Source organism: Cupressus sempervirens, chromosome 5, assembly GCF_028749045.1.
Source record: "Cupressus sempervirens isolate cs-2001-9-10 chromosome 5, ASM2874904v1, whole genome shotgun sequence".
Classification (NCBI taxonomy): Eukaryota; Viridiplantae; Streptophyta; class Pinopsida; order Cupressales; family Cupressaceae; genus Cupressus; species Cupressus sempervirens.
The window spans coordinates 545,820,364-545,833,971 of record NC_143122.1 but is presented as its reverse complement, the minus strand read 5'-3'; positions in this window follow the sequence as shown (position 1 = coordinate 545,833,971).

Below are 13,608 nucleotides of genomic sequence, written 5' to 3'. Positions count from 1 at the left end.
AAATGTTGTTTCTTCTCATTCATTACCTCCATTATTTCGAGGAAAGTACTCATAAGCTTATTTATTCTATCTACATTATTTGCAGCATTACTAAGAGGACTGTAGTCCTTATCAAAACAAATAATAAACTCCAAAACTTTTGAATAGACTCTCCACTTTTCTTTCTTTGTTTCTTGCTCCTGTAGAGAGTATTCATTCCTTATTACATCTTCAAGGAAATAAAATTCATGCTAAATTGGGTGAAGTTTGATCCTATGCCTAAAAGCAAAATTAAAGAAATCTTCTGCATCACAAAAATGAGAGTGAGATACTGCCATCTTATAGTGATCCAAAAATTTGTAGAGGAAAATCCACCCTTCCTTAGTTATTACAAACTAGTGAGCTACAGTGCAAGTAGGAAAAATTGATCCTATTCCCCTTTTGTGCAAAAAGGTTTCCTCTACTCCTCCCAGCTGCCATAAAAATTCAGCTACTCCTACCTTTAAAGGCACCTGATAGGGTAGTACATGGGGTGTCCCTTTGAATCCATAAATTCTAATGATAGTTGAGACCGGATATGGGATGATATCTCCCCAATTATGTGAAACTTTTAGATTATGGGGTCTACCCATAGGCCTAACAAGGTGCATTAGTGCCTTAGGAATTCTGGGATTGTCACTCAATATGACGCACCTTAGTTTGGAAGCAAAGTGCCTATCAAATCTAACAAAACTAGCATTTTTTGCTTCCCTAGTCATGTCTGCACTCCATAATTGAATTGGTAGTGCTTCCCCCTCTTGTTGCCTGTTTAGTACCATTTCTTTACCAAAATATGTAACACCTTTAAATAAAAACATATGCATTAATAGGGAGTACTGACCCCAAACCTTCTCCACCTTGCCCTTTTCAATCCCCACCAATCCACTATGAATCTCATTAGTCAGGTAAGATGCAAAATCAAAAATTATTTCTACACCAAAAGAGGAGATTTGAGTGATCATAAACATGAAGCTCATAGGAATAAAATCTTCTTCACCCTCTCCAAAGACTCTACACAGGGTCCTATATATCTCTATTGCCCTGGCATTGAAGCATGATTTCTTGAAAGATTCTTTAGAAGATGATGTTATTGCTGGTAGGTTTCCAATTCTACCTATGTGGGCCTTCAATGCACCTTGTCTAACTAAATCCCTTTTTGACATATATTCTTTTTCTAATTCTATCAAATCAATGGGCACATGATACCTAGTGAGAGGTCCCAAATTGAAAACTTCCCTAATCTCTTTTGCACTGATGGTAATTAAAATTTCACCATCTACTCTTCTCACTACCCTAGTGGCTTGATCATAACTCTTTGCCATAGCCCTTAGAAGGTCATAATCCATAAACACACTAGGAACAACTAGCTTTCCTAGATCAAAATTCCATATATTGGCATGTGGGGCATATAATTTCCTTTCTGCAAACCATTTTTTGAACAAACTCAAACTAGTTTGAGAAGTTTGAGCATCCTGGACCCAATTACCCTTATCATACAATCCATTAGCTATCCTTAGCCTAGGGTTCAATGAGGTTAACCTTTTAACTTGCACTATTTCTACAGTAGACTTAGGGAGCAACTCAAGCAAGTCATCATGCACATTTCTATCTAAATAGTTTATTTGACCTGAAAATCCCTTCTTTGGAGGCATCTTGGATTATTTTTTATAGAACTGAAAAGCCTATAGAGATTATGGTAGTACTACTTACTTGAATTCTGTATTTGTTTTCCTCTGTATTTCTGCGAGCTTTCTGTGAACAAACAATTTTGCAAATTCTGCTAAACTTCAACACGCTTTCCTTCAATAATTACTTTTGCTCAGGAATGGCTTAGAATCTTTGCTCACGTAAGATGAAACTGATGAAATCTTCTATGTTATACTCTATTTTTCTCACACGTGATGCTTTCATGTCTAATTAATATAGAGAGTGGCACCACATTGTACATTTAAAACTGCACCGTCAATCTTCAAAAATCCTATGATCATATGATACAGAGAAAATAACTAGGTGTTTCACTTGACATGTTGGTCAATTTATCCAATGAAAATTTACCATGTACATAACTCTTTATTTGATGGTTCTTAGTCTAGACCCACTAGCAATCGAGGACACGTGTCAGCAGGTCGCTACTTCGTTATGCATAAAGAACGAGCACCTTGCCATAGCGAAGTAGTGACAACCATCGATGTTATCTTAATTCGACAGATGATATGTTACTGGGCTTGCTCAGAAAGATGGTGGTGGGTCCTTATTCACTATGTCACTATACGTATCTCCCTAGCAACTCTTCATAGTGAGAAGACGATGGCTGTTGATTAGAGACCTAATCAAAGGTGGGGAGACTACACGCAATTTTTTGACTTATACTCACTACATCACATAGCTTAAATGACATGCAACTTTTCAATGCGAGATAGCGAGGATTGTTGATTCTGTTTTAATCTGATGCTTAAGATCTCTCGCACAATTGATCAATAGGGAATTGATGAAGTATTGAATTCTACACAGTTGGCACCCTTTAAGATCTTACTTTAGTCCTAGTCATCATCCCACGTTACTAAAGGTCCCACCGGCTATTGATTTTATGGCACCTCACTACTTCGCTAATGGCGAGATGTCAAATTTTTTCGATAGCGAAGTAGTGAGCTTCGGCAACTTTAATAAATTTTGGCACCATAAAATGCAAGGGTCCATCAGATTACTATTGCTGCTATTAACTGCTTCTGACAATGGAAATTATTACTTATTGTGCCACCTGGAATAGTCATGGTACTGATGAATTTCAATGTTACTGACTCTTCAATTTTACGGTGCCTCGCTACTTTGCTAACGGTGAGATGTTATATTTTTTCGATAGCGAGGTAGCGAAACATTGGAAAAATCATCATTCTGGCATCGACTTCAGACTGCTTCTACTGGGTCCCCTTTCCTATTTTGATGGTAGTTGCAATGTGTACTTGACTAATAAATCAGCCAAAAAACAAAGCTCCAACTGTCGTATCTTCATTTTGCAGTCCTGTTTTATAAACTTTTCAGCACTCACTACCTCACCATATATAAAAAGTGCCCATGTTTGCATAGCAAGGTAACAACAACGGTGGATCTTACTTAGATCAGACAGTTGGGGAATCTAAGACGAAAGTTATCTCGAGGGCACGGAAGATAAAATGACAACAGAATATTCACCCTATTTGAAAATTCAAATATTTCATGCCTGACAATTTACGAATAGAAAGAAATGTAGGTTTTTCACAAACATTTTTCAAAGGCTAGCAAATGGATGAATTATCTAGAAACCCTATTATCCACTAGAATGAAAAATCTAACTTTTCTACAATTGGACAAAAGACTTCTATAACACAAAAAGTCAGACCAACAAATTGTAGTCTTGCATTCTCTCTTCTTCATAATGGATTACTGAGTGTGATCAGATATGTTGACGTTAAAAATACACGCAATCAAATCTAGAAATAAATTGACATATACTGTGACCATTTTTTCATATTTATGTTGCATTTTTATAGGTTGTCACTTGAGGGAATACATTGGACATAAATCCATGGTTCTCTTAGGGCTTCTATACGCTAGTAATCAACATCCATTTCTCAACATGACTACCAAAGATTTTTAGTAAGTTTTATACTCCCCTTATAAACAACCTCTTAACATTTTGTAACTAAATTTAGGATAACTTGCATGTTGAGGAAGTCCTAATAGGCCATGACTTTCTTCTTGATAGCATCATATTGGTCATTTGGAGAGCTGAATTAGCACTTACCAATTGGACTTTAATTTTTAGGGGAAGGAAGGTTCAAGAGAGGGGATCCTTAAAATAGAACTTCCAAATGTGGTTAGAGATCTCATAGTGGGAAATGGAAAATCTGAGAATTACTTTTCAGGACCTAGGAAAATGGAAGATGGTAGGAAACATGATCATGAGGGAGGGCTATAGCAATGCAGCATGTCAGTAAAACTAGTAGAAATATTGGTTAGACTTAACCTAAACATATAATGGGGAAGAGGAGGGTGATTATAGGAATTTAAGCCATTTCTTAATTGAAATTTTTGCATTGAGAAGCTTCCGTGTAGTGAGGGGTGATTTTAAATAAGCTTTTGACTTCCCTATTAATAGCTAGAGGATTTCCATTGAACTAGATCAACTAATACTATTAGATAGATAAAGTAGGAAAGTTAAACCCACTACTAAAAAAATAGCTCAAACCTAGACAAGTTATTTGAAACCAATTGCCTAGCCTTCCACGTGCTACTAAATGGAGCTAATATATTTTGTAGGCCTCTAAAAGAAGAGCTAACAAGATCCTATCATGCCAATGAAGTGTGTCCCTGTTAGATCAAATAGGAGAAGACCAAAATATTGTTATATCTTATTCAAAAATATTGATTACATTTAAATTCACGGAGGAAAATGAAATTAACAAATAGAATGAAAATGCTTTAGAAAACTGAAAAAATAAATGAATGGGAACTATTATCAAATTTTCACATGGACAATAAAACTCCCTAGAAAAATAATTTTCTATTGCAATCTCTTGAAATAAAGTAAGAAAATTGATGACCTAAATAATGTGGAGGACAAACTTTCTTGTTGATAATAGTTGCACACTTAGCCTCTTAACAGGACTCATTTATGGTTTCAAATGAAGGGAATGGCTTATTCACTAACTAGGTCCAATGTTGGATGGGAATTCAAGTCCCAAACAATTGTTACCTCACATATTCAACTAGCACTTATGGTTTGGATAGTAAATCAATTTACAATTGCAACCATTATGCTAGAGTGTAGGAAGTCAAAATTAATTTTCTCAAAAATTTCCCAATAGTGTTGTTGATTCTGGATGGTTGAGAGCAATTTTCTTGGGAGATGATTGTGATCTTGTAGAGTTTAGTTTCTTTTTTATAGGAATATTTTAGTAGGTTTCATTTGTAGGTGTCCAATGGTATGGTCCTCCAATTAGAAGGAGCTACAAACCTTGTAGAGCTTTTGAATCGAGGAATTTCATTGGTGATTTAGAATTTATTGGTTGATTGAGAGCTATAATTTCTTAAGGGAAAGCAATTCAAGGGAAGGAGGATTGTAATTGTAACATGCTAAAGATAATTACCATATAATAATAATAATTTTTGAACAATTCATAGGAAATAAATTTATTATATTAATTCTAAAAACCAAAAGAAATTACTTTCCTTTTCACACAAACATGAATGATTGAAAAGTTCATTAACTAATAGTAAATAATAGGTATAACAATGTCATAATTTAATTTCATATGAAAATGATTTTGACCAACAATTAAATTTATGTTATGTCAAAACTTGAAAGAAATAACTCAATAATCAAATTAACTAACAAAGCATGACAGACAGAACCTAATAAGCTTGAAGGTTTTGTTCTTATTGTAACTTGTAAGTGTTCTTGAGTATCTTCTAGGAGAAAGAAAGTATCATCAAAGGTTTTATCTCTCAACTATTGATCTTTCAATCTTGATCAAATGGTTTCTCACACAACTTCCTTTTGGAAGTGGTCCAATCCTACACAAGAGGAATAGAAATGGGACCCAATCTTTCTTGCTTTCCAATTTTTGGTGATTTGAACCCCCAACTATCTTAGCTAGTCACATTTCTTAGACTTATTTTCTTATGATAATGACCTTCACATAACATCACCTTAGCCAAGTTTGAATTAATAAAAACATTGTACATCATGATGTCAAAGTCACCACCACAATTGTATATGGAGCCCTTAAGACTCATTCAGTGTTCCTTGACCTTAGCAGGATTGACCATCCAACTTTTCAATAGTGGTCTAGTTATCTTATATAAGAGACTCACTAGTATAAGAAGAACTTATATTATTTCCATGGTCCATGACCAATCTAAGGGAAGCCCCTATCCAATAGTTCTTCACTATTATGAAACATTAAAGTTTGATTGACTCTATATAACCCTTTTCCATTTTTCTTTCCTGGAATAAGTAATGGAACCCTTCCCAATTCTCGTTAAATTTTCATATCTTTTCTTATGACTTAATTGATTGGGTTTGATACATTACATTGAAGAAGATGGGTATAAATATTAGCTACTGACATGTTGTCATATTCCTATGATGATCCAAGTTAACCCAACCAAGGGTTTATATTCAACATTACTGAAAATTATAGTATTATTACACCGCTAAGTTTATTTAAGGTAGATTCAGTTATGAATGAGTGTTATTCCATACTTGGGTCTCTATTTGAACTAGTCTAGGTTGTGCTTGATGATGAAAGGTGAGAGTGTTATGACCATTGAGATCAACTAAGAATTTATTTACTGTTAATAGATCTATTTATAAGTTGCAGATCATATCATGTATAAGATTTATAACTTGAAATGAAACTTCACATTCTATGATCAAAATTTACAAATTAATGTGGCTTTTATGTGATACACAATTCTATATTAGAATTACCCCATAACCCACAAGTCCTAGGATTGAAACCTGGCTTTGATGCTTGACTATTATCAATAGAGGATTCCATAATTCTATTATGCTTTTTAAAGTTTTATTTATCCTATTTTTCCATCAAAATCCATTTTGATGCCAAAGTTGTATTTTTCGACGTGGTCCTAGTTATTTTCTTGCAATTATTTGTTGCACTTAAAGAAACTCCATTCTCAACAACATTTTAGGCAATAGCTAACATGATTAAGTTTGTTCTTTTCTCCTATAGATAAAGAACATGCCTACCAAAAGAAAAATATGGTGGTGGCTACAAAGTGATAGTTAGGTTAATTAATTTTTTGACTTGTATATTTTATCACTTTTTTGGTGACCTTACTAATCTTATTTAGAAGATATAATGAAGTTTGACTACCAAGTTTTCTCTAAAATCATGAGATGTGAATGTATTACAGAAATAAAATGTATAGTTGACACAAACATGAACAACACCATTAGAAAAACACCTAAAGCATGCTCCATGCCTTTGACTATTATAGAAGAATGGTTCACTTTTAAATGTAAAAATATTTTGTCTAAAAACTTGATTTATGATATTTATTTATATCAATTGGGGATAAATAGGGATTCAAGGGGGAAATGAGTTTAATTCAAATCTCTTGAAAGTAAGTGTTACAAAATAATTTTGGTAAAGAAAAATTGATCAACAAAGGGCTATAAAATTATGATCAGTAGAAATTAGTTTGTATATTTGAAGAAAAATGCAAGAAGATCTTGGAATACCCTATAGATTAGAATATTAAAACTAGAGCATAGACCTGAATAATGTTGATGGCATACTTGCTAATTTAATAATTTGGCACTATTTAAAAAATTGTTTGAGAAAAGTTGGGGCATTCTGAGAATCGATCTTAGGACCTCTTGCACTTGAAGCAAGAATTATACCACTAGACCAAATGTCCTCATGCTTTTGCCAATTTTTGAACATCCAAATTCATAGCTTCCTTAATTTATGGCTCACAGTATGCACATTTATACAACAATGTTTTTTCTGCAAACAAAAGTGTATGCATGGATATTATTATGAATATCAAGAAATTTTACCTTTCACATCTTCATAATTAAGACCATGCATGGGGTTATATTCACAAGAAGAACATTACCAATGTAACACCTAATTATTGTAGCAAATGCTTGATTTTGTTGGAATATGGAAAGAAGAATTTGTCATGGTCTTGTAAAGAAGAGTGATAAACTTTGTGTGCCAAATTTTCTTATATAGTTAAAGATTTTTCTTTACTAAATGTTCTTCTAGATTTCCTCACAATGTGTTGGATGTACTTGCCAATGTAATACCAAATTATCAAGTATTGTAGCAAGTGATTAATTTTGTTGGAATAGGGCATGAACCTTCCAATAATAATTCATACAACATATTATCATTGGATTCTAGATTTAGTGTTGCAATGTTATTCTTAGAAATACACAAAAGGAGAGTATTTTTGGGGGTGTATACACAGATACCATAGATAAAATTCTCAAGTAGACATGTATCCAATATGTGGAAGCATAGTCAAAGATTTTGACAAAGTGCCCAAAAGAATCATAGAAAAAATAATACTAATGATACAATCAAATTCTAGGGAAAAAAAGGAACAATTGACACCTTACTAAGGAGTAACTAATTATAAAGTTAGATTCACTCACATATTTAATGCCAATCACATTTGAACATATCTAATTTAATGTTGACACATATCCTCTTAAAAGGCTACCTAACATGATGCTTGTCTCTAAACCTTGAGAACTCCTAATTTAGTACAAATTCTTTAATAACAGTACAGTTCTAGCTACTTTGAATCCTTTAGAGGTTTTGGTGTATTTTGATGATTTTTGGAGTTTTTTAATAATTATGAGTATTTTGATGAGAATTTTTAGTGTATCCATAAATTTCCAATTACATTGAAGTAATAACTTTGATTCATATCTCTGTTGTCATTTTTCTTATGCTTTTGGATATTATTTCTATCTTCTTTTCATAGCTGGGAAAATCATTTTGATAGTTCATTTTCTATGTTTAGAAAATATATGAATTTTATAAAGGAATTATCCCTAGTTGCAAGCCATACACATTTGTTGCATGTGGGGTATTTTTTAGTATTGGATTTGTTGTTGATAACTAAAACTTGTCCTCCTAGTAATCATTTAATCACCAACCTTCAATGCAAAGTAACTCAATAAATTTACTCATAGAATGATATTATTGTGTAACATGTTGATGCTAAGATCACCCACATAACTTCAATAGCTTGATCACACCACTTCAATATGTTGAAATGAAGGTTCTTGAGAGTAGAAATATAATATTTTCAAATATGTTCTATTGTTAATTCTTTCTTATTGTATGTTATAACTTCTCCACTAAAAATAATTGTAAAGAATTTTATATGTGCATGTAAGTTAAAGATGTTTGTGTGTTTCACAAACACACACACACACATATAATTGGTATTTAAATGTTGCTAGCTGCCAAGATATTAGAGCAGTAACAGTAGTCTTGTGCAGAAGTTGTTTTCTATTGCAGCACCATGACTTCCCCTTTCCAACATCATAGACTTGGTGGAACTTGTTTTAGTGATAGGTACAAGTAACTAGTACCATTTTGGAGCTCCATGGGAATAGCTTGGCCTCAAAAATGAGCATTCAAATGAGTACATGTGTATGCATGATTTCTTTTCTGATAGTGAAACATTGTTTAATCAATAGAGGAAGAACAAGTTTGAATCTAGGTGAATGTGGCATATTGTACCCAATATTTTGGGGTTTAATTTTTTTGTCTCCTGGTCGATTCAAATGCATGTATGTTGGAATTGACATTTTGGAAAGTTTATTGGATGAGACTAGAAGAAGCTTGGTAGAGCTTGTGGCAAGAATTGAACCTAATGCTCTAGAATAGGTACATGCAGATTTTATCAAGGGTTTACAAATGAAAAGATGTTATCCTAAACAACAATGTTTCTTTGTATGGCTTGGAAGCATTGTTGGAAAGTTGACAAGGAATATGTTTTACATTTTCTAAAGGATGTTTCCAAAGTTGTAGGATTCGCTTATCACCATGGGTAAGATAGCAATGATACCATATTAATTGGTTTTAGCATTTTACCTATATGAATCTAAAGATGATTTCTAATTGTGCATTTTGGTAGAATTTTAGCTATTTTTGTTTCTTGATTCAAAAAAGTAGCAATGGGTTCATTACTTATAGTTAGCATTACTAAGGTTTTCAATTATCAAATTTCTATATTCTACAAAATACCCATATCAGCAAGGTATGAATTTTTTGTTAGTTAACATTTCTTTCACTACTTGTTCTTCAGTTTTGATAGTCATTCTTGGTTCTACACTATTACTATATGAATCATTAAGTGGTAACTACTTATAGTGTCTCTTTGGTTTGTTTGGATGAATTCTCTTTCCTCTTACTAGGGTTATTAAGATTGGCATATAATCTTTGTCACATTCATCCATCCCCATGTCTTCGGTATATATCCTAATTATTTAATCTCATGGTATGAGTACCATGATAGGTTTTCCATTCTTTAAATCCCTTACTTTTTTCCCTTATCAAAATGAATATTTCTACTCATAGAAGAAATAATTTCTAATAGTTTGGTTTTTATGTTGATTAGGTATGTTGAGGAATCATGAAATCCTTTAAAGGGAGTAACTAGTTGCTTCATGAACCCATTCCTCCCATCCCCCATTTCTATACTAGAATAAAGAAGCATCAATAGTAAATATTGGGTTTTATTTCTTTTCACTACTCTTAACAGATACTTCTTGAGTTTTTCCCTTCACACTTATAATTCTTGGAATGATGTCAGCTACTGCTATTCCAAATAGATGGAGAGGACTATAACTATTACCTATGATGGGTCATACAAAAATTTCCAACTCCTTGTGATTTTTAAGATTGTTGATGCAAAAATAATGAGAAGATATATGTCTATTTCTTGAGTTATTTTGATTTTTACAATATCTTACACTAATTATAAATAGAAACTAGGTATAAATCACTAAAGAAATTATTGGGATGAACTCAAAAGATAAGAACCAAGACAATGTAGAAAATGACACACTATATGATCATTCTTTTAAGGGTGCTAGCTCAATGGAAGAGCACCTACTTTACAATCATATGGATGGTGGTTTGATTCCATCATGCCCTATCATGACCAAATACACTATTAAATATGATACTAAACATTTGATAAAATATGCTACTAGATATGCTACTAAATATATCACTAAACATGTAACTAAATATAGTAAATATTGTTAGACTCTGATAAGATTAATAACCCAAAAAATTAGTGCAAAGAATAAATATCTAAACTATGAATGCAAATGATACAAAATCAAAATAACATCATAGAGTTAGTCTCCAAGAGAGTAATGCAAATGCTGGAAGCAAAATAGCATTAAGAGGATGCAAAAATAAGAGATGCAAATACAAGCCAGGTAGCATGCTTATATAGGCTAGGAAGAGGGAGGAGGTGGCAACACCAACCAATGAGGAGCAACCATCTATCAAACTAAAGATAGCAAAGTATCTTCCCAAGATAGCTAATGGATGCTCACATGTAGGAAGGTGACACCTCACAACCATTCACTTAATAAGACATGCTTTATTAACCTAAGCGAGATTATTAAAAGTGTAGGAAAAACCTAGCAAAATAGGAAAAATAAAAAACTACACTAACACCCCCCCATAAGTGAAGCTTAGGTGGATGCTAACCTAGCAAAGCTATGAGAGCAGGAAAATGGGTCCCGGCAAAAAGGCCTGATCAGGTACCCAATACAAGAAAAAGAACTAGATGAAGGAAACTAAGCCTCCAATCTAGGAAATGTCCCAAAGAGAGGAACAAAAAAGAGCATGAAGCATCTTCGAAGCATGAAGTTGCAAACACTGTCAGAAGAAACTGCTAGAACCCCCACTGAAATAGTGCATGACCAGGTAGAGAAGACAAAGTCTGAAGAGCTAATCAATCGAAGAGGTGACCTCCAAAAGTAGGAATGAATGAGTGTCTATATAGTAGATGAACCATCTCACTGAAATGCATAGGTGCCTAGCCACTGCATCTAACTAGTACATAGGAACAAAAATTGAATACGTAGATCACTCAACCGAACCAAGGAAGCAAAAGAGCCAATAGGTTAACCCCCCCATAATGCTGAACAGGGAGAGGGGTGACAGGAACACTAAAATGCAATGCCAAAAACATCTACAAGAAGAAGAATCAGGAACACCAACAGTGCAATAGAAGTACAAGAAAAGGATAAAGGGCGGTGTCACCGACACACTACATGGGCTAATGTCATGGAAGAAAAATTCACTTGACAAAGGTGGATGAGCACAAAATGGCAAAACATCATGACCCCCCATGGCACTTTATAACTAACTGCAAGTACAAACACAAGGTGTACAAGATCCCAGATATGCAAAAGTAGGCACTTTATCTTAGTTCATTTACAAAAAAAAGAATGCAACAGAATAGAAGCATACAATGCTCAAAAGTTAGAAAGAAGAGTGAGCGAAAAGAACAGAAGAAGAGATTCCAGGATCTGTAGAATCCAAGTAATTTGCCAGAGTGAGAAAGTACAAAACTCAAAGGAGAAAGAACCTGGAGAAGAACCTAAATAAAAGACCTCTGTAACTGAATAACTTAGAGAACCAGCCTTCCAACGATATCTAGTGAGCCCAGAAAAGAGTCTGAATGAGCGAGATATGGCTCCCGAAAGGCAAAATAGAACATCTATCTTTGACTACCAAAATAGGCAACTAAACTATAGAAAAAATTAAAAAAACCTATACCATCATCTCCATCTCAGAACCAGCTTTCTGACGCATTTTTTGGATCAAAAAAATACATCTGTATGCTCAAGTTACGAAAGAAAAACTGACAGGGCCTCCTCATGAAGAGCATATGCTAAAAGTGAAACTTGGTCACAATAATCAAGGAAACAAATAACACCACTGCGATCTAATTGAAAAATCATGCACTTTCAAAAAAAGAATCACCTCAATACGAGGTCATATGAGAAAGTTATGATCCTCTGAAGTTTTCAAAATGAGAACTGTGCACAGTCATGGCTGAGAATATGCAATTTCTGAAGAATTCATGCATGAAATTTTTTTTAAAAACTCCACTAATGGATAGATCACAAAAAAATAGCCAAGTTCATAACAAGAATCATCAAAATTGGAGTTCGTATGAGCAAGAATGAGACATTTGAAAACTGCGTTCAAATCTACGACTGCCAACATAGAGGGGTATGGTTTTAGCTTTGCATGCAAAATCTAAAAGATATCCAGATGGTTTTTCAGGGCTGTGAACAAAACCCAGAAAGCGTTTTTCTTTTTGATGTACAGAAGATGCTACTGTAGTGTAAATTGGATGCCTTTAACAATAAAAAATGGCTCCAAAAATTAAAAAATGACCCCAGCAACCAAAATATGACATGCAAATGCTAGATCAACTTCCTAAGTCCATCAATGGTATGCTGGAACTTGCAATACTGATTGAAAACTTCAAATATGCAAGTTGGTTGTCAGATTTGAGATTGAAACCCCAGAGAAAAACTATTTTTGTCAAAACTTTTCTGATTCTCAGGATCATCCAAAGATGCAAGAGAAAAGCATACTTCATTTTTCAAAAAACTACAATAAAGTTTATTAGCCCCCCCCCCGAATCTCTCAAATACAAAAACTAAAATCTACTCTTGCACATAGAAAAGCTCTGATACCATGTTAGAATCTGATAAGATTAATAACCCAGAAAACTAGTGCAAAGAATAAATATCTAAACTATGAATGCAAATGATACAAAATCAAAATAGCATCATAGAGTCTCCAAGAGAGTAATGCAAATGCTGAAAGCAAAATAGCATTAAGAGGATGCAAAAATAAGAGATGCAAATACAAGCCGAGTAGCATGCTTATATAGGCTAGGAAGAGGGAGGAGGTGGCAACACCAACCAATGAGGAGCAACCATCTATCGGACTAAAGATAGCAAAGTATCTTCCCAAGATAGCTAATGGATGCTCACATGTAGGAAGGTGACAC